This window comes from Stenella coeruleoalba (assembly GCF_951394435.1).
Source record: "Stenella coeruleoalba genome assembly, contig: scaffold_288, whole genome shotgun sequence".
NCBI lineage: Eukaryota > Metazoa > Chordata > Mammalia > Artiodactyla > Delphinidae > Stenella > Stenella coeruleoalba.
Genome location: NW_027646215.1, coordinates 25,243 through 43,153, shown reverse-complemented (window position 1 = coordinate 43,153; position 17,911 = coordinate 25,243). Strand labels below are relative to the sequence as shown.

The 17,911-nt window shown below is 43.7% G+C and overlaps 1 long non-coding RNA gene across 3 annotated transcripts in view; it reads left to right on the top strand.

The window, feature by feature from the left end:
• The window catches only part of LOC307181255, a 145,907-nt gene that overhangs the window by 109,025 nt on the left and 18,971 nt on the right, over positions 1–17,911 (top strand). Inside the window, exon 3 of one of the 3 annotated variants that reach the window (XR_013826233.1) lies at positions 5,215–5,254. The exons of the other annotated variants lie outside the window; for them this stretch is intronic. This is a non-coding gene — a long non-coding RNA (uncharacterized lncRNA). Of the gene's footprint in view, positions 1–5,214; positions 5,255–17,911 lie in introns of those variants that run through there. 3 annotated transcript variants of the gene reach the window in all.

Below are 17,911 nucleotides of genomic sequence, written 5' to 3'. Positions count from 1 at the left end.
AAAGAATACCTTAAACCTGGAGAGTTGAGACCCGTGGAATGGGTACCATGCAATATGACTTCAAAGGGTCTTCATTTGCTCACCGAACCTCTCCAATCCTATCACTGCTGCGTTTATGCCCCTGTACACACGCTTGATTCTGTTTTGGAGACATAGCAATCCATAGGTTTTAAGATACTTACTAGTCAGGTACATTCTTAGGCGTTTAATATGGGGTGTTGAGTCCATTTCGTTGAGCAAGGAGTAGCTCTTGTCTATTCCATATTTGGCTTAAGGAACTTTATCTGTGCTCATTTCAATCTCTGGTTTTATGCAGCACCCCAACTCACCTTTCCCCTTAAGCAAGCATAAGTTGGTTTTCTAAATTTGAGACCCTGTTCTGTTCTGTAATTCAGTTCCTGTGTAGCCAAGTTTACATTCCGTGTATTAGTGATATCTTATGATGTTTCTTTTTCTGTGTGACTTATTTCAGTTAGAATCATCATACCTGAATCCACTCATTGTGCTGCTAAGGGCCTGATGACACAGATTTCATTGCTGAGTGATATTGCTTTGTAAGTAAATACCACAACTTCTTTATCCATTTTTCACTTTCTGCGATGTTGAACTTGTACTGTAAACGAGGTTCTTGTAAACAGAGCCGTTCCAAACTTTGGGGTGGCTGTGTCTTTTTGATTTTAATTTCCCTAAGCTATAGGACCATAAGTGGAAGTGCCCGAGGTTCTGTTGCTTTGTTTTTTAGATGTTTCAGGAAACACCATACACTTCTCCCAAGTGGTTCTTGGCAATTTACATCCCGCCCATCAGCATAACAAGGCTCCCAGTTCTCCATGGCCTGTCCTGCCTTTCTGGATTTTACACTTTTTTCAGATGGCCCTTTTGACCGGGGGGAAGTGAGACTTCATTGTAGTGCAGATTTCCTTTGCAAGCTTGCTTAGTTGGCCAAAAAGGGCGTATGCGTTTTTTCCTGAATATATTCAGGAAAAAACGCATACGCCCTTTTTGGCCAAGTGCATCATTGTGGACGTTCTGCCTCTTTTCCTATGCTTTCAATGCAATTCCAGTCTACCTCCTGAAATCGGTTTCCTGCAATGCTGCCCCGCTTTCAAGTCCTCTTGGCAGCCTTACTTCAGTCTATTTTTGGACGATAGCTGTCATTTATAACTCTGCAGGTTTGTGAATTACAGTGCCCCTGAGCTCCTTTCTTCAACTCGCTTTCTTTTGAGCTGGCCGCAACACCGCAGGATGGCTTCAGGCCCTAATCTGGTTCCGGTACGGCACGCTGAGCCTTTGGTTATTTCCTCTTCCTGGTGGGAAATGAGAGTTAAATTTGCCCGTCCAGACACCTCCAGCTAGTCTCTCATTGGTTCTCGCTATTCCTGTTCATCTTCCGCAGAAATTGCAAACTGTGCCAAACAGGAGGTTAAAGGCGCTGACTCTCCAAGTGGGGAGAGTGTTAGTAAAGCGTCTGGAATGTTGCACCCGAGTACCAGGGTACGAAAACTGAGACATATTTGAACACGTCTCCCGATCACATGGTTGATCATACTCTGGGTTCCACATGCATGTTTTAGCTGAAGGAAGAATACCTAAAACCTGGGTAGTTGAAACCCGTGGAATGGGTACCATGCAATATGACTTCAAAGGGTCTTCATTTGCTCACGAACCTCTCCAATCCTATCACTGCTGCGTTTATGCCCCTGTACACATGCTTGATTCTCTTTCGGAGACATAGCAATTCATAGGTTTTAAGATACTTACTAGTCAGGTACATTCTTAGGCGTTTAATATGCGGTGTTGAGTCCATTTCGTTGAGCAAGGAGTAGCTCTTGTCTATTCCATATTTGGCTTAAGGAACTTTATCTGTGCTCATTTCAATCTCTGGTTTTATGAAGCACCCCAACTCACCTTTCCCCTTAAGCAAGCATAAGTTGGTTTTCTAAATTTGAGACCCTGTTCTGTTCTGTAATTCAGTTCCTGTGTAGCCAAGTTTACATTCCGTGTATTACTGATATCTTATGATGTTTCTTTTTCTGTGTGACTTATTTCAGTTAGAATCATCATACCTGAATCCACTCATTGTGCTGCTAAGGGCCTGATGACATAGATTTCATTGCTGAATGATATTGCTTTGTAAGTAAATACCACAACTTCTTTATCCATTTTTCACTTTCTGCGATGTTGAACTTGTACTGTAAACGAAGTTCTTGTAAACAGAGGCGTCCCAAACTTTGGGGTGGCTGTGTCTTTTTGATTTTAATTTCCCTAAGCTATAGGACCATAAGTGGCAGTGCCCTAGGCTCTGTTGCTTTGTTTTTTAGATGTTTCAGGAAACACCATACACTTCTCCTGAGTGTCTGTTGGTAATTTACATCCCGCCCATCAGCATAACAAGGCTCCCAGTTCTCCATGGCCTGTCCTGCCTTTCTGGATTTTACACTTTTTTCAGATGGCCCTTTTGACCGGGGGGAAGTGAGACTTCATTGTAGTGCAGATTTCCTTTGCAAGCTTGCTTGGTTGGCCAAAAAGGGCGTATGCGTTTTTTCCTGAATATATTCAGGAAAAAACGCATACGCCCTTTTTGGCCAAGTGCATCATTGTGGACGTTCTGCCTCTTTTCCTATGCTTTCAATGCAATTCCAGTCTACCTCCTGAAATCGGTTTCCTGCAATTCTGCCCCGCTTTCAAGTCCTCTTGGCAGCCTTACTTCAGTCTATTTTTGGACGATAGCTGTCATTTATAACTCTGCAGGTTTGTGAATTACAGTGCCCCTGAGCTCCTTTCTTCAACTCGCTTTCTTGTGAGCTGGCCGCAACACTGCAGGATGGCTTCAGGCCCTAATCTGGTTCCGGCCCGGCACGCTGAGCCTTTGGTTAATTCCTCTTCCTGGTGGGAAATGAGAGTTAAATTTGCCCATCCAGACACCTCCAGCTAGTCTCTCATTGGTTCTCGCTATTCCTGTTCATCTTCCACAGAAATTGCAAACTGGGCCAAACAGGAGGTTAAAGGGACTGACTCTCCAAGTCGGGAGAGTGTTAGTAAAGCATCTGGAATGTTGCACCCGAGTACCAGGGGAGGAAAACTGAGACATATTTGAACACGTCTCCCGATCACATGGTTGATCATACTCTGGGTTCCACATGCATGTTTTAGCTGAAGGAAGAATACCTTAAACCTGGGTAGTTGAAACCCGTGGAATGGGTACCATGCAATATGACTTCAAAGGGTCTTCATTTGCTCACCGAACCTCTCCAATCCTATCACTGCTGCGTTTATGCCCCTGTACACATGCTTGATTCTCTTTCGGAGACATAGCAATCCATAGGTTTTAAGATACTTACTAGTCAGGTACATTCTTAGGCGTTTAATATGGGGTGTTGAGTCCATTTCATTGAGCAAGGAGTAGCTCTTGTCTATTCCATATTTGGCTTAAGGAACTTTATCTGTGCTCATTTCAATCTCTGGTTTTATGCAGCACCCCAACTCACCTTTCCCCTTAAGCAAGCATAAGTTGGTTTTCTAAATTTGAGACCCTGTTCTGTTCTGTAATTCAGTTCCTGTGTAGCCAAGTTTACATTCCGTGTATTACTGATATCTTATGATGTTTCTTTTTCTGTGTGACTTATTTCAGTTAGAATCATCACACCTGAATCCACTCATTGTGCTGCTAAGGGCCTGATGACATAGATTTCATTGCTGAGTGATATTGCTTTGTAAGTAAATACCACAACTTCTTTATCCATTTTTCACTTTCTGCGATGTTGAACTTGTACTGTAAACGAAGTTCTTGTAAACAGAGGCGTCCCAAACTTTGGGGTGGCTGTGTCTTTTTGATTTTAATTTCCCTAAGCTATAGGACCATAAGTGGCAGTGCCCTAGGCTCTGTTGCTTTGTTTTTTAGATGTTTCAGGAAACACCATACATTTCTCCTGAGTGTCTGTTGGTAATTTACATCCCGCCCATCAGCATAACAAGGCTCCCAGTTCTCCATGGCCTGTCCTGCCTTTCTGGATTTTACACTTTTTTCAGATGGCCCTTTTGACCGGGGGAAGTGAGACTTCATTGTAGTGCAGATTTCCTTTGCAAGCTTGCTTGGTTGGCCAAAAAGGGCGTATGCGTTTTTTCCTGAATATATTCAGGAAAAAACGCATACGCCCTTTTTGGCCAAGTGCATCATTGTGGACGTTCTGCCTCTTTTCCTATGCTTTCAATGCAATTCCCGTCTACCTCCTGAAATCGGTTTCCTGCAATTCTGCCCCGCTTTCAAGTCCTCTTGGCAGCCTTACTTCAGTCTATTTTTGGACGATAGCTCTCATTTATAACTCTGCAGGTTTGTGAATTACAGTGCCCCTGAGCTCCTTTCTTCAACTCGCTTTCTTGTGACCTGGCCGCAACACCGCAGGATGGCTTCAGGCCCTAATCTGGTTCCGGCCCGGCACGCTGAGCCTTTGGTTAATTCCTCTTCCTGGTGGGAAATGAGAGTTAAATTTGCCCATCCAGACACCTCCAGCTAGTCTCTCATTGGTTCTCGCTATTCCTGTTCATCTTCCACAGAAATTGCAAACTGGGCCAAACAGGAGGTTAAAGGGACTGACTCTCCAATTCGGGAGAGTGTTAGTAAAGCATCTGGAATGTTGCACCCGAGTACCAGGGTATGAAAACTGAGACATATTTGAACACGTCTCCCGATCACATGGTTGATCATACTCTGGGTTCCACATGCATGTTTTAGCTGAAGGAAGAATACCTTAAACCTGGGTAGTTGAAACCCGTGGAATGGGTACCATGCAATATTACTTCAAAGGGTCTTCATTTGCTCACCGAACCTCTCCAATCCTATCACTGCTGCGTTCATGCCTCTGTACACATGCTTGATTCTCTTTCGGAGACATAGCAATCCATAGGTTTTAAGATACTTACTAGTCAGGTACATTCTTAGGCGTTTAATATGCGGTGTTGAGTCCATTTCGTTGAGCAAGGAGTAGCTCTTGTCTATTCCATATTTGGCTTAAGGAACTTTATCTGTGCTCATTTCAATCTCTGGTTTTATGCAGCACCCCAACTCAACTTTCCCCTTAAGCAAGCATAAGTTGGTTTTCTAAATTTGAGACCCTGTTCTGTTCTGTAATTCAGTTCCTGTGTAGCCAAGTTTACATTCCGTGTATTACTGATATCTTATGATGTTTCTTTTTCTGTGTGACTTATTTCAGTTAGAATCATCGTACCTGAATCTACTCATTATGCTGCTACGGGCCTGATGACATAGATTTCATTGCTGAGTGATACTGCATTGTACGTAAGTACCACAAGTTCTTTATCCATTTTTCACTTTCTGTGATATTGAACTTGTACGGTAAACGAGGTTCTTGTAAACAGAGGCGTCCCAAACTTTGGGGTGGCTGTGTCTTTTTGATTTTAATTTCCCTAAGCTATAGGACCATAAGTGGAAGTGCCCTAGGCTCTGTTGCTTTGTTTTTTAGATGTTTCAGGAAACACCATACACTTCTCCCGAGTGTCTGTTGGCAATTGACATCCCGCCCATCAGCATAACAAGGCTCCCAGTTCTCCATGGCCTGTCCTGCCTTTCTGGATTTTACACTTTTTTCAGATGGCCCTTTTGACCGGGGGGAAGTGAGACTTCATTGTAGTGCAGATTTCCTTTGCAAGCTTGCTTGGTTGGCCAAAAAGGGCGTATGCGTTTTTTCCTGAATATATTCAGGAAAAAACGCATACGCCCTTTTTGGCCAAGTGCATCATTGTGGACGTTCTGCCTCTTTTCCTATGCTTTCAATGCAATTCCAGTCTACCTCCTGAAATCGGTTTCCTGCAATTCTGCCCCGCTTTCAAGTCCTCTTGGCAGCCTAACTTCAGTCTATTTTTGGACGATAGCTGTCATTTATAACTCTGCAGGTTTGTGAATTACAGTGCCCCTGAGCTCCTTTCTTCAACTCGCTTTCTTTTGAGCTGGCCGCAACACCGCAGGATGGCTTCAGGCCCTAATCTGGTTCCGGTACGGCACACTGAGCCTTTGGTTATTTCCTCTTCCTGGTGGGAAATGAGAGTTAAATTTCCCCGTCCAGACACCTCCAGCTAGCCTCTCATTGGTTCTCGCTATTCCTGTTCATCTTCCGCAGAAATTGCAAACTGTGCCAAACAGGAGGTTAAAGGCGCTGACTCTCCAAGTGGGGAGAGTGTTAGTAAAGCGTCTGGAATGTTGCACCCGAGTACCAGGGGAGGAAAACTGAGACATATTTGAACACGTCTCCCGATCACATGGTTGATCATACTCTGGGTTCCACATGCATGTTTTAGCTGAAGGAAGAATACCTAAAACCTGGGTAGTTGAAACCCGTGGAATGGGTACCATGCAATATGACTTCAAAGGGTCTTCATTTGCTCACCGAACCTCTCCAATCCTATCACTGCTGCGTTTATGCCCCTGTACACATGCTTGATTCTCTTTCGGAGACATAGCAATCCATAGGTTTTAAGATACTTACTAGTCAGGTACATTCTTAGGCGTTTAATATGCGGTGTTGAGTCCATTTCGTTGAGCAAGGAGTAGCTCTTGTCTATTCCATATTTGACTTAAGGAACTTTATCTGTGCTCATTTCAATCTCTGGTTTTATGCAGCACCCCAACTCACCTTTCCCCTTAAGCAAGCATAAGTTGGTTTTCTAAATTTGAGAACCTGTTCTGTTCTGTAATTCAGTTCCTGTGTAGCCAAGTTTACATTCCGTGTATTACTGATATCTTATGATGTTTCTTTTTCTGTGTGACTTATTTCAGTTAGAATCATCGTACCTGAATCTACTCATTATGCTGCTACGGGCCTGATGACATAGATTTCATTGCTGAGTGATACTGCATTGTACGTAAGTACCACAAGTTCTTTATCCATTTTTCACTTTCTGTGATATTGAACTTGTACGGTAAACGAGGTTCTTGTAAACAGAGGCGTCCCAAACTTTGGGGTGGCTGTGTCTTTTTGATTTTAATTTCCCTAAGCTATAGGACCATAAGTGGAAGTGCCCTAGGCTCTGTTGCTTTGTTTTTTAGATGTTTCAGGAAACACCATACACTTCTCCCGAGTGTCTGTTGGCAATTGACATCCCGCCCATCAGCATAACAAGGCTCCCAGTTCTCCATGGCCTGTCCTGCCTTTCTGGATTTTACACTTTTTTCAGATGGCCCTTTTGACCGGGGGGAAGTGAGACTTCATTGTAGTGCAGATTTCCTTTGCAAGCTTGCTTGGTTGGCCAAAAAGGGCGTATGCGTTTTTTCCTGAATATATTCAGGAAAAAACGCATACGCCCTTTTTGGCCAAGTGCATCATTGTGGACGTTCTGCCTCTTTTCCTATGCTTTCAATGCAATTCCAGTCTACCTCCTGAAATCGGTTTCCTGCAATTCTGCCCCGCTTTCAAGTCCTCTTGGCAGCCTTACTTCAGTCTATTTTTGGACGATAGCTGTCATTTATAACTCTGCAGGTTTGTGAATTACAGTGCCCCTGAGCTCCTTTCTTCAACTCGCTTTCTTGTGACCTGGCCGCAACACCGCAAGATGTCTTCAGGCCCTAATCTGGTTCCGGTACGGCACGCTGAGCCTTTGGTTATTTCCTCTTCCTGGTGGGAAATGAGAGTTAAATTTGCCCATACAGACACCTCCAGCTAGCCTCTCATTGGTTCTCGCTATTCCTGTTCATCTTCCGCAGAAATTGCAAACTGGGCCAAACAGGAGGTTAAAGGCGCTGACTCTCCAAGTGGGGAGAGTGTTAGTAAAGCGTCTGGAATGTTGCACCCGAGTACCAGGGGAGGAAAACTGAGACATATTTGAACACGTCTCCCGTTCACATGGTTGATCATACTTGGGTTCCACATGCATGTTTTAGCTGAAGGAAGAATACCTTAAACCTGGAGAGTTGAGACCCGTGTAATGCGTACCATGCAATATGACTTCAAAGGGTCTTCATTTGCTCACCGAACCTCTCCAATCCTATCACTGCTGCGTTTATGCCCCCCTACACACGCTTGATTCTCTTTTGGAGACATAGCAATCCATAGGTTTTAAGATACTTACTAGTCAGGTGCATTCTTAGGCGTTTAATATGGGGTGTTGAGTCTATTTCGTTGAGCAAGGAGTAGCTCTTGTCTATTCCATATTTGGCTTAAGGAACTTTATCTGTGCTCATTTCAATCTCTGGTTTTATGAAGCACCCCAACTCACTATTCCCCTTAAGCAAGCATAAGTTGGTTTTCTAAATTTGAGACCCTGTTCTGTTCTGTAATTCAGTTCCTGTGCAGCCAAGTTTACATTCCGTGTATTAGTGATAACTTATGATGTTTCTTTTTCTGTGTGACTTATTTCAGTTAGAATCATCATACCTGAATCCACTCATTGTGCTGCTATGGGCCTGATGACACAGATTTCATTGCTGAGTGATATTGCTTTGCAAGTAAATACCACAACTTCTTTATCCATTTTTCACTTTCTGCGATGTTGAACTTGTACTGTAAACGAGGTTCTTGTAAACAGAGCCGTTCGAAAGTTTGGGGTGGCTGTGTCTTTTTTATTTTAATTTCCCTAAGCTATAGGACCATAAGTGGCAGTGCCCTAGGCTCTGTTGCTTTGTTTTTTAGATGTTTCAGGAAACACCATACACTTCTCCCGAGTGGTTGTTGGCAATTTACATCCCGCCCATCAGCATAACAAGGCTCCCAGTTCTCCATGGCCTGTCCTGCCTTTCTGGATTTTACACTTTTTTCAGATGGCCCTTTTGACCGGGGGGAAGTGAGACTTCATTGTAGTGCAGATTTCCTTTGCAAGCTTGCTTGGTTGGCCAAAAAGGGCGTATGCGTTTTTTCCTGAATATATTCAGGAAAAAACGCATACGCCCTTTTTGGCCAAGTGCATCATTGTGGACGTTCTGCCTCTTTTCCTATGCTTTCAATGCAATTCCAGTCTACCTCCTGAAATCGGTTTCCTGCAATTCTGCCCCGCTTTCAAGTCCTCTTGGCAGCCTTACTTCAGTCTATTTTTGGACGATAGCTGTCATTTATAACTCTGCAGGTTTGTGAATTACAGTGCCCCTGAGCTCCTTTCTTCAACTCGCTTTCTTGTGACCTGGCCGCAACACCGCAGGATGTCTTCAGGCCCTAATCTGGTTCCGGTACGGCACGCTGAGCCTTTGGTTATTTCCTCTTCCTGGTGGGAAATGAGAGTTAAATTTGCCCATCCAGACACCTCCAGCTAGCCTCTCATTGGTTCTCGCTATTCCTGTTCATCTTCCGCAGAAATTGCAAACTGGGCCAAACAGGAGGTTAAAGGCGCTGACTCTCCAAGTGGGGAGAGTGTTAGTAAAGCGTCTGGAATGTTGCACCCGAGTACCAGGGGAGGGAAACTGAGACATATTTGAACACGTCTCCCGTTCACATGGTTGATCATACTTGGGTTCCACATGCATGTTTTAGCTGAAGGAAGAATACCTTAAACCTGGAGAGTTGAGACCCGTGTAATGCGTACCATGCAATATGACTTCAAAGGGTCTTCATTTGCTCACCGAACCTCTCCAATCCTATCACTGCTGCGTTTATGCCCCTGTACACACGCTTGATTCTCTTTTGGAGACATAGCAATCCATAGGTTTTAAGATACTTACTAGTCAGGTACATTCTTAGGCGTTTAATATGGGGTGTTGAGTCCATTTCGTTGAGCAAGGAGTAGCTCTTATCTATTCCATATTTAGCTTAAGGAACTTTATCTGTGCTCATTTCAATCTCTGGTTTTATGCAGCACCCCAACTCACCTTTCCCCTTAAGCAAGCATAAGTTGGTTTTCTAAATTTGAGACACTGTTCTGTTTTGGAATTCAGTTCCTGTGTAGCCAAGTTTACATTCCGTGTATTAGTGATATCTTATGATGTTTCTTTTTCTGTGTGACTTATTTCAGTTAGAATCATCATACCTGAATCCACTCATTGTGCTGCTAAGGGCCTGATGACACAGATTTCATTGCTGAGTGATATTGCTTTGTAAGTAAATACCACAAGTTCTTTATCCATTTTTCACTTTCTCCGATGTTGAACTTGTACTGTAAACGAGGTTCTTGTAAACAGAGCCGTTCCAAACTTTGGGGTGGCTGTGTCTTTTTGATTTTAATTTCCCTAAGCTATAGGACCATAAGTGGAAGTGCCCTAGGTTCTGTTGCTTTGTTTTTTAGATGTTTCAGGAAACACCATACACTTCTCCCGAGTGGTTGTTGGCAATTTACATCCCGCCCATCAGCATAACAAGGCTCCCAGTTCTCCATGGCCTGTCTTGCCTTTCTGGATTTTACACTTTTTTCAGATGGCCCTTTTGACCGGGGGGAAGTGAGACTTCATTGTAGTGCAGATTTCCTTTGCAAGCTTGCTTGGTTGGCCAAAAAGGGCGTATGCGTTTTTTCCTGAATATATTCAGGAAAATATATTCAGGAAAAAACGCATACGCCCTTTTTGGCCAAGTGCATCATTGTGTACGTTCTGCCTCTTTTCCTATGCTTTCAATGCAATTCCAGTCTACCTCCTGAAATCTGTTTCCTGCAATTCTGCCCCGCTTTCAAGTCCTCTTGGCAGCCTTACTTCAGTCTATTTTTGGATGATAGCTGTCATTTATAAGTCTGCAGGTTTGTGAATTACAGTGCCCCTGAGCTCCTTTCTTCAACTCGCTTTCTTGTGACCTGGCCGCAACACCGCAGGATGGCTTCAGGCCCTAATCTGGTTCTGGCACGGCACGCTGAGCCTTTGGTTAATTCCTCTTCCTGGTGGGAAATGAGAGTTAATTTTGTCCGTCCAGACACCTCCAGCTAGTCTCTCATTGGTTCTCGCTATTCCTGTTCATCTTCCGCAGAAATTGCAAACTGGGCCAAACAGGAGGTTAAAGGGACTGACTCTCCAAGTCGGGAGAGTGTTAGTAAAGCGCCTGGAATGTTGCACCCGAGTACCAGGGGAGGAAAACTGAGACATATTTGAACACGTCTCCCGATCACATGGTTGATCATACTCTAGGTTCCACATGCATGTTTTAGCTGAAGGAAGAATACCTTAAACCTGGGTATTTGAAACCCGTGGAATGGGTACCATGCAATATGACTTCAAAGGGTCTTCATTTGCTCACCGAACATCTCCAATCCTATCACTGCTGCGTTTATGCCCCTGTACACATGCTTGATTCTCTTTCGGAGACATAGCAATCCATAGGTTTTAAGATACTTACTAGTCAGGTACATTCTTAGGCGTTTAATATGCGGTGTTGAGTCCATTTCGTTGAGCAAGGAGTAGCTCTTGTCTATTCCATATTTGACTTAAGGGACTTTATCTGTGCTCATTTCAATCTCTGGTTTTATGCAGCACCCCAACTCACCTTTACCCTTAAGCAAGCATAAGTTGGTTTTCTAAATTTGAGACCCTGTTCTGTTCTGTAATTCAGTTCCTGTGTAGCCAAGTTTACATTCCGTGTATTAGTGGTATCTTATGATGTTTCTTTTTCTGTGTGACTTATTTCAGTTAGAATCATCGTACCTGAATCCACTCATTATGCTGCTAAGGGCCTGATGACATAGATTTCATTGCTGAGTGATACTGCATTGTACGTAAGTACCACAAGTTCTTTATCCATTTTTCACTTTCTGTGATATTGAACTTGTATGGTAAACGAGGTTCTTATAAACGGAGGCGTCCCAAACTTTGGGGTGGCTGTGTCTTTTTGATTTTAATTTCCCTAAGCTATAGGACCATAAGTGGCTGTGACCTAGGCTCTGTTGCTTTGTTTTTTAGATGTTTCAGGAAACACCATACACTTCTCCCGAGTGGTTGTTGGCAATTTACATCCCGCCCATCAGCATAACAAGGCTCCCAGTTCTCCATGGCCTGTCCTGCCTTTCTGGATTTTACACTTTTTTCAGATGGCCCTTTTGACCGGGGGGAAGTGAGACTTCATTGTAGTGCAGATTTCCTTTGCAAGCTTGCTTGGTTGGCCAAAAAGGGCGTATGCATTTTTTCCTGAATATATTCAGGAAAAAACGCATACGCCCTTTTTGGCCAAGTGCATCATTGTGGACGTTCTGCCTCTTTTCCTATGCTTTCAATGCAATTCCAGTCTACCTCCTGAAATCGGTTTCCTGCAATTCTGCCCCGCTTTCAAGTCCTCTTGGCAGCCTTACTTCAGTCTATTTTTGGACAATAGCTGTCATTTATAACTCTGCAGGTTTGTGAATTACAGTGCCCCTGAGCTCCTTTCTTCAACTCGCTTTCTTGTGACCTGGCCGCAACACCGCAGGATGTCTTCAGGCCCTAATCTGGTTCCGGTACGGCACGCTGAGCCTTTGGTTATTTCCTCTTCCTGGTGGGAAATGAGAGTTAAATTTGCCCATCCAGACACCTCCAGCTAGCCTCTCATTGGTTCTCGCTATTCCTGTTCATCTTCCGCAGAAATTGCAAACTGGGCCAAACAGGAGGTTAAAGGCGCTGACTCTCCAAGTGGGGAGAGTGTTAGTAAAGCGTCTGGAATGTTGCACCCGAGTACCAGGGGAGGGAAACTGAGACATATTTGAACACGTCTCCCGTTCACATGGTTGATCATACTTGGGTTCCACATGCATGTTTTAGCTGAAGGAAGAATACCTTAAACCTGGAGAGTTGAGACCCGTGTAATGCGTACCATGCAATATGACTTCAAAGAGTCTTCATTTGCTCACCGAACCTCTCCAATCCTATCACTGCTGCGTTTATGCCCCTGTACACACGCTTGATTCTCTTTTGGAGACATAGCAATCCATAGGTTTTAAGATACTTACTAGTCAGGTACATTCTTAGGCGTTTAATATGGGGTGTTGAGTCCATTTCGTTGAGCAAGGAGTAGCTCTTATCTATTCCATATTTGGCTTAAAGAACTTTATCTGTGCTCATTTCAATCTCTGGTTTTATGCAGCACCCCAACTCACCTTTCCCCTTAAGCAAGCATAAGTTGGTTTTCTAAATTTGAGACACTGTTCTGTTTTGGAATTCAGTTCCTGTGTAGCCAAGTTTACATTCCGTGTATTACTGATATCTTATGATGTTTCTTTTTCTGTGTGACTTATTTCAGTTAGAATCATCATACCTGAATCCACTCATTGTGCTGCTAAGGGCCTGATGACACAGATTTCATTGCTGAGTGATATTGCTTTGTAAGTAAATACCACAAGTTCTTTATCCATTTTTCACTTTCTCCGATGTTGAACTTGTACTGTAAACGAGGTTCTTGTAAACAGAGCCGTTCCAAACTTTGGGGTGGCTGTGTCTTTTTGATTTTAATTTCCCTAAGCTATAGGACCATAAGTGGAAGTGCCCTAGGCTCTGTTGCTTTGTTTTTTAGATGTTTCAGGAAACACCATACACTTCTCCCGAGTGGTTGTTGGCAATTTACATCCCGCCCATCAGCATAACAAGGCTCCCAGTTCTCCATGGCCTGTCTTGCCTTTCTGGATTTTACACTTTTTTCAGATGGCCCTTTTGACCGGGGGGAAGTGAGACTTCATTGTAGTGCAGATTTCCTTTGCAAGCTTGCTTGGTTGGCCAAAAAGGGCGTATGCGTTTTTTCCTGAATATATTCAGGAAAATATATTCAGGAAAAAACGCATACGCCCTTTTTGGCCAAGTGCATCATTGTGTACGTTCTGCCTCTTTTCCTATGCTTTCAATGCAATTCCAGTCTACCTCCTGAAATCTGTTTCCTGCAATTCTGCCCCGCTTTCAAGTCCTCTTGGCAGCCTTACTTCAGTCTATTTTTGGATGATAGCTGTCATTTATAAGTCTGCAGGTTTGTGAATTACAGTGCCCCTGAGCTCCTTTCTTCAACTCGCTTTCTTGTGACCTGGCCGCAACACCGCAGGATGGCTTCAGGCCCTAATCTGGTTCTGGCACGGCACGCTGAGCCTTTGGTTAATTCCTCTTCCTGGTGGGAAATGAGAGTTAATTTTGTCCGTCCAGACACCTCCAGCTAGTCTCTCATTGGTTCTCGCTATTCCTGTTCATCTTCCGCAGAAATTGCAAACTGGGCCAAACAGGAGGTTAAAGGGACTGACTCTCCAAGTCGGGAGAGTGTTAGTAAAGCGTCTGGAATGTTGCACCCAAGTACCAGGGGAGGAAAACTGAGACATATTTGAACACGTCTCCCGATCACATGGTTGATCATACTCTAGGTTCCACATGCATGTTTTAGCTGAGGAAGAATACCTTAAACCTGGGTATTTGAAACCCGTGGAATGGGTACCATGCAATATGACTTCAAAGGGTCTTCATTTGCTCACCGAACATCTCCAATCCTATCACTGCTGCGTTTATGCCCCTGTACACATGCTTGATTCTCTTTCGGAGACATAGCAATCCATAGGTTTTAAGATACTTACTAGTCAGGTACATTCTTAGGCGTTTAATATGCGGTGTTGAGTCCATTTCGTTGAGCAAGGAGTAGCTCTTGTCTATTCCATATTTGACTTAAGGGACTTTATCTGTGCTCATTTCAATCTCTGGTTTTATGCAGCACCCCAACTCACCTTTACCCTTAAGCAAGCATAAGTTGGTTTTCTAAATTTGAGACCCTGTTCTGTTCTGTAATTCAGTTCCTGTGTAGCCAAGTTTACATTCCGTGTATTAGTGGTATCTTATGATGTTTCTTTTTCTGTGTGACTTATTTCAGTTAGAATCATCGTACCTGAATCCACTCATTATGCTGCTACGGGCCTGATGACATAGATTTCATTGCTGAGTGATACTGCATTGTACGTAAGTACCACAAGTTCTTTATCCATTTTTCACTTTCTGTGATATTGAACTTGTATGGTAAACGAGGTTCTTATAAACGGAGGCGTCCCAAACTTTGGGGTGGCTGTGTCTTTTTGATTTTAATTTCCCTAAGCTATAGGACCATAAGTGGCAGTGCCCTAGGCTCTGTTGCTTTGTTTTTTAGATGTTTCAGGAAACACCATACACTTCTCCCGAGTGGTTGTTGGCAATTTACATCCCGCCCATCAGCATAACAAGGCTCCCAGTTCTCCATGGCCTGTCCTGCCTTTCTGGATTTTACACTTTTTTCAGATGGCCCTTTTGACCGGGGGGAAGTGAGACTTCATTGTAGTGCAGATTTCCTTTGCAAGCTTGCTTGGTTGGCCAAAAAGGGCGTATGCGTTTTTTCCTGAATATATTCAGGAAAAAACGTATACGCCCTTTTTGGCCAAGTGCATCATTGTGGACGTTCTGCCTCTTTTCCTATGCTTTCAATGCAATTCCAGTCTACCTCCTGAAATCGGTTTCCTGCAATTCTGCCCCGCTTTCAAGTCCTCTTGGCAGCCTTACTTCAGTCTATTTTTGGACGATAGCTGTCATTTATAACTCTGCAGGTTTGTGAATTACAGTGCCCCTGAGCTCCTTTCTTCAACTCGCTTTCTTGTGACCTGGCCGCAACACCGCAGGATGTCTTCAGGCCCTAATCTGGTTCCGGTACGGCACGCTGAGCCTTTGGTTATTTCCTCTTCCTGGTGGGAAATGAGAGTTAAATTTGCCCGTCCAGACACCTCCAGCTAGCCTCTCATTGGTTCTCGCTATTCCTGTTCATCTTCCGCAGAAATTGCAAACTGGGCCAAACAGGAGGTTAAAGGCGCTGACTCTCCAAGTGGGGAGAGTGTTAGTAAAGCGTCTGGAATGTTGCACCCGAGTACCAGGGGAGGAAAACTGAGACATATTTGAACACGTCTCCCGTTCACATGGTTGATCATACTTGGGTTCCACATGCATGTTTTAGCTGAAGGAAGAATACCTTAAACCTGGAGAGTTGAGACCCGTGTAATGCGTACCATGCAATATGACTTCAAAGGGTCTTCATTTGCTCACCGAACCTCTCCAATCCTATCACTGCTGCGTTTATGCCCCTGTACACACGCTTGATTCTCTTTTGGAGACATAGCAATCCATAGGTTTTAAGATAATTACTAGTCAGGTACATTCTTAGGCGTTTAATATGGGGTGTTGAGTCCATTTCGTTGAGCAAGGAGTAGCTCTTGTCTATTCCATATTTGGCTTAAGGAACTTTATCTGTGCTCATTTCAATCTCTGGTTTTATGCAGCACCCCAACTCACCTTTCCCCTTAAGCAAGCATAAGTTGGTTTTCTAAATTTGAGACACTGTTCTGTTTTGGAATTCAGTTCCTGTGTAGCCAAGTTTACATTCCGTGTATTAGTGATATCTTATGATGTTTCTTTTTCTGTGTGACTTATTTCAGTTAGAATCATCATACCTGAATCCACTCATTATGCTGCTACGGGCCTGATGACATAGATTTCATTGCTGAGTGATACTGCATTGTACGTAAGTACCACAAGTTCTTTATCCATTTTTCACTTTCTGTGATATTGAACTTGTATGGTAAACGAGGTTCTTATAAACGGAGGCGTCCCAAACTTTGGGGTGGCTGTGTCTTTTTGATTTTAATTTCCCTAAGCTATAGGACCATAAGTGGCAGTGACCTAGGCTCTGTTGCTTTGTTTTTTAGATGTTTCAGGAAACACCATACACTTCTCCCGAGTGGTTGTTGGCAATTTACATCCCGCCCATCAGCATAACAAGGCTCCCAGTTCTCCATGGCCTGTCCTGCCTTTCTGGATTTTACACTTTTTTCAGATGGCCCTTTTGACCGGGGGGAAGTGAGACTTCATTGTAGTGCAGATTTCCTTTGCAAGCTTGCTTGGTTGGCCAAAAAGGGCGTATGCATTTTTTCCTGAATATATTCAGGAAAAAACGCATACGCCCTTTTTGGCCAAGTGCATCATTGTGGACGTTCTGCCTCTTTTCCTATGCTTTCAATGCAATTCCAGTCTACCTCCTGAAATCGGTTTCCTGCAATTCTGCCCCGCTTTCAAGTCCTCTTGGCAGCCTTACTTCAGTCTATTTTTGGACGATAGCTGTCATTTATAACTCTGCAGGTTTGTGAATTACAGTGCCCCTGAGCTCCTTTCTTCAACTCGCTTTCTTGTGACCTGGCCGCAACACCGCAGGATGTCTTCAGGCCCTAATCTGGTTCCGGTACGGCACGCTGAGCCTTTGGTTATTTCCTCTTCCTGGTGGGAAATGAGAGTTAAATTTGCCCATCCAGACACCTCCAGCTAGCCTCTCATTGGTTCTCGCTATTCCTGTTCATCTTCCGCAGAAATTGCAAACTGGGCCAAACAGGAGGTTAAAGGCGCTGACTCTCCAAGTGGGGAGAGTGTTAGTAAAGCGTCTGGAATGTTGCACCCGAGTACCAGGGGAGGGAAACTGAGACATATTTGAACACGTCTCCCGTTCACATGGTTGATCATACTTGGGTTCCACATGCATGTTTTAGCTGAAGGAAGAATACCTTAAACCTGGAGAGTTGAGACCCGTGTAATGCGTACCATGCAATATGACTTCAAAGGGTCTTCATTTGCTCACCGAACCTCTCCAATCCTATCACTGCTGCGATTATGCCCCTGTACACACGCTTGATTCTCTTTTGGAGACATAGCAATCCATAGGTTTTAAGATACTTACTAGTCAGGTACATTCTTAGGCGTTTAATATGGGGTGTTGAGTCCATTTCGTTGAGCAAGGAGTAGCTCTTATCTATTTCATATTTGGCTTAAGGAACTTTATCTGTGCTCATTTCAATCTCTGGTTTTATGCAGCACCCCAACTCACCTTTCCCCTTAAGCAAGCATAAGTTGGTTTTCTAAATTTGAGACACTGTTCTGTTTTGGAATTCAGTTCCTGTGTAGCCAAGTTTACATTCCGTGTATTAGTGATATCTTATGATGTTTCTTTTTCTGTGTGACTTATTTCAGTTAGAATCATCATACCTGAATCCACTCATTGTGCTGCTA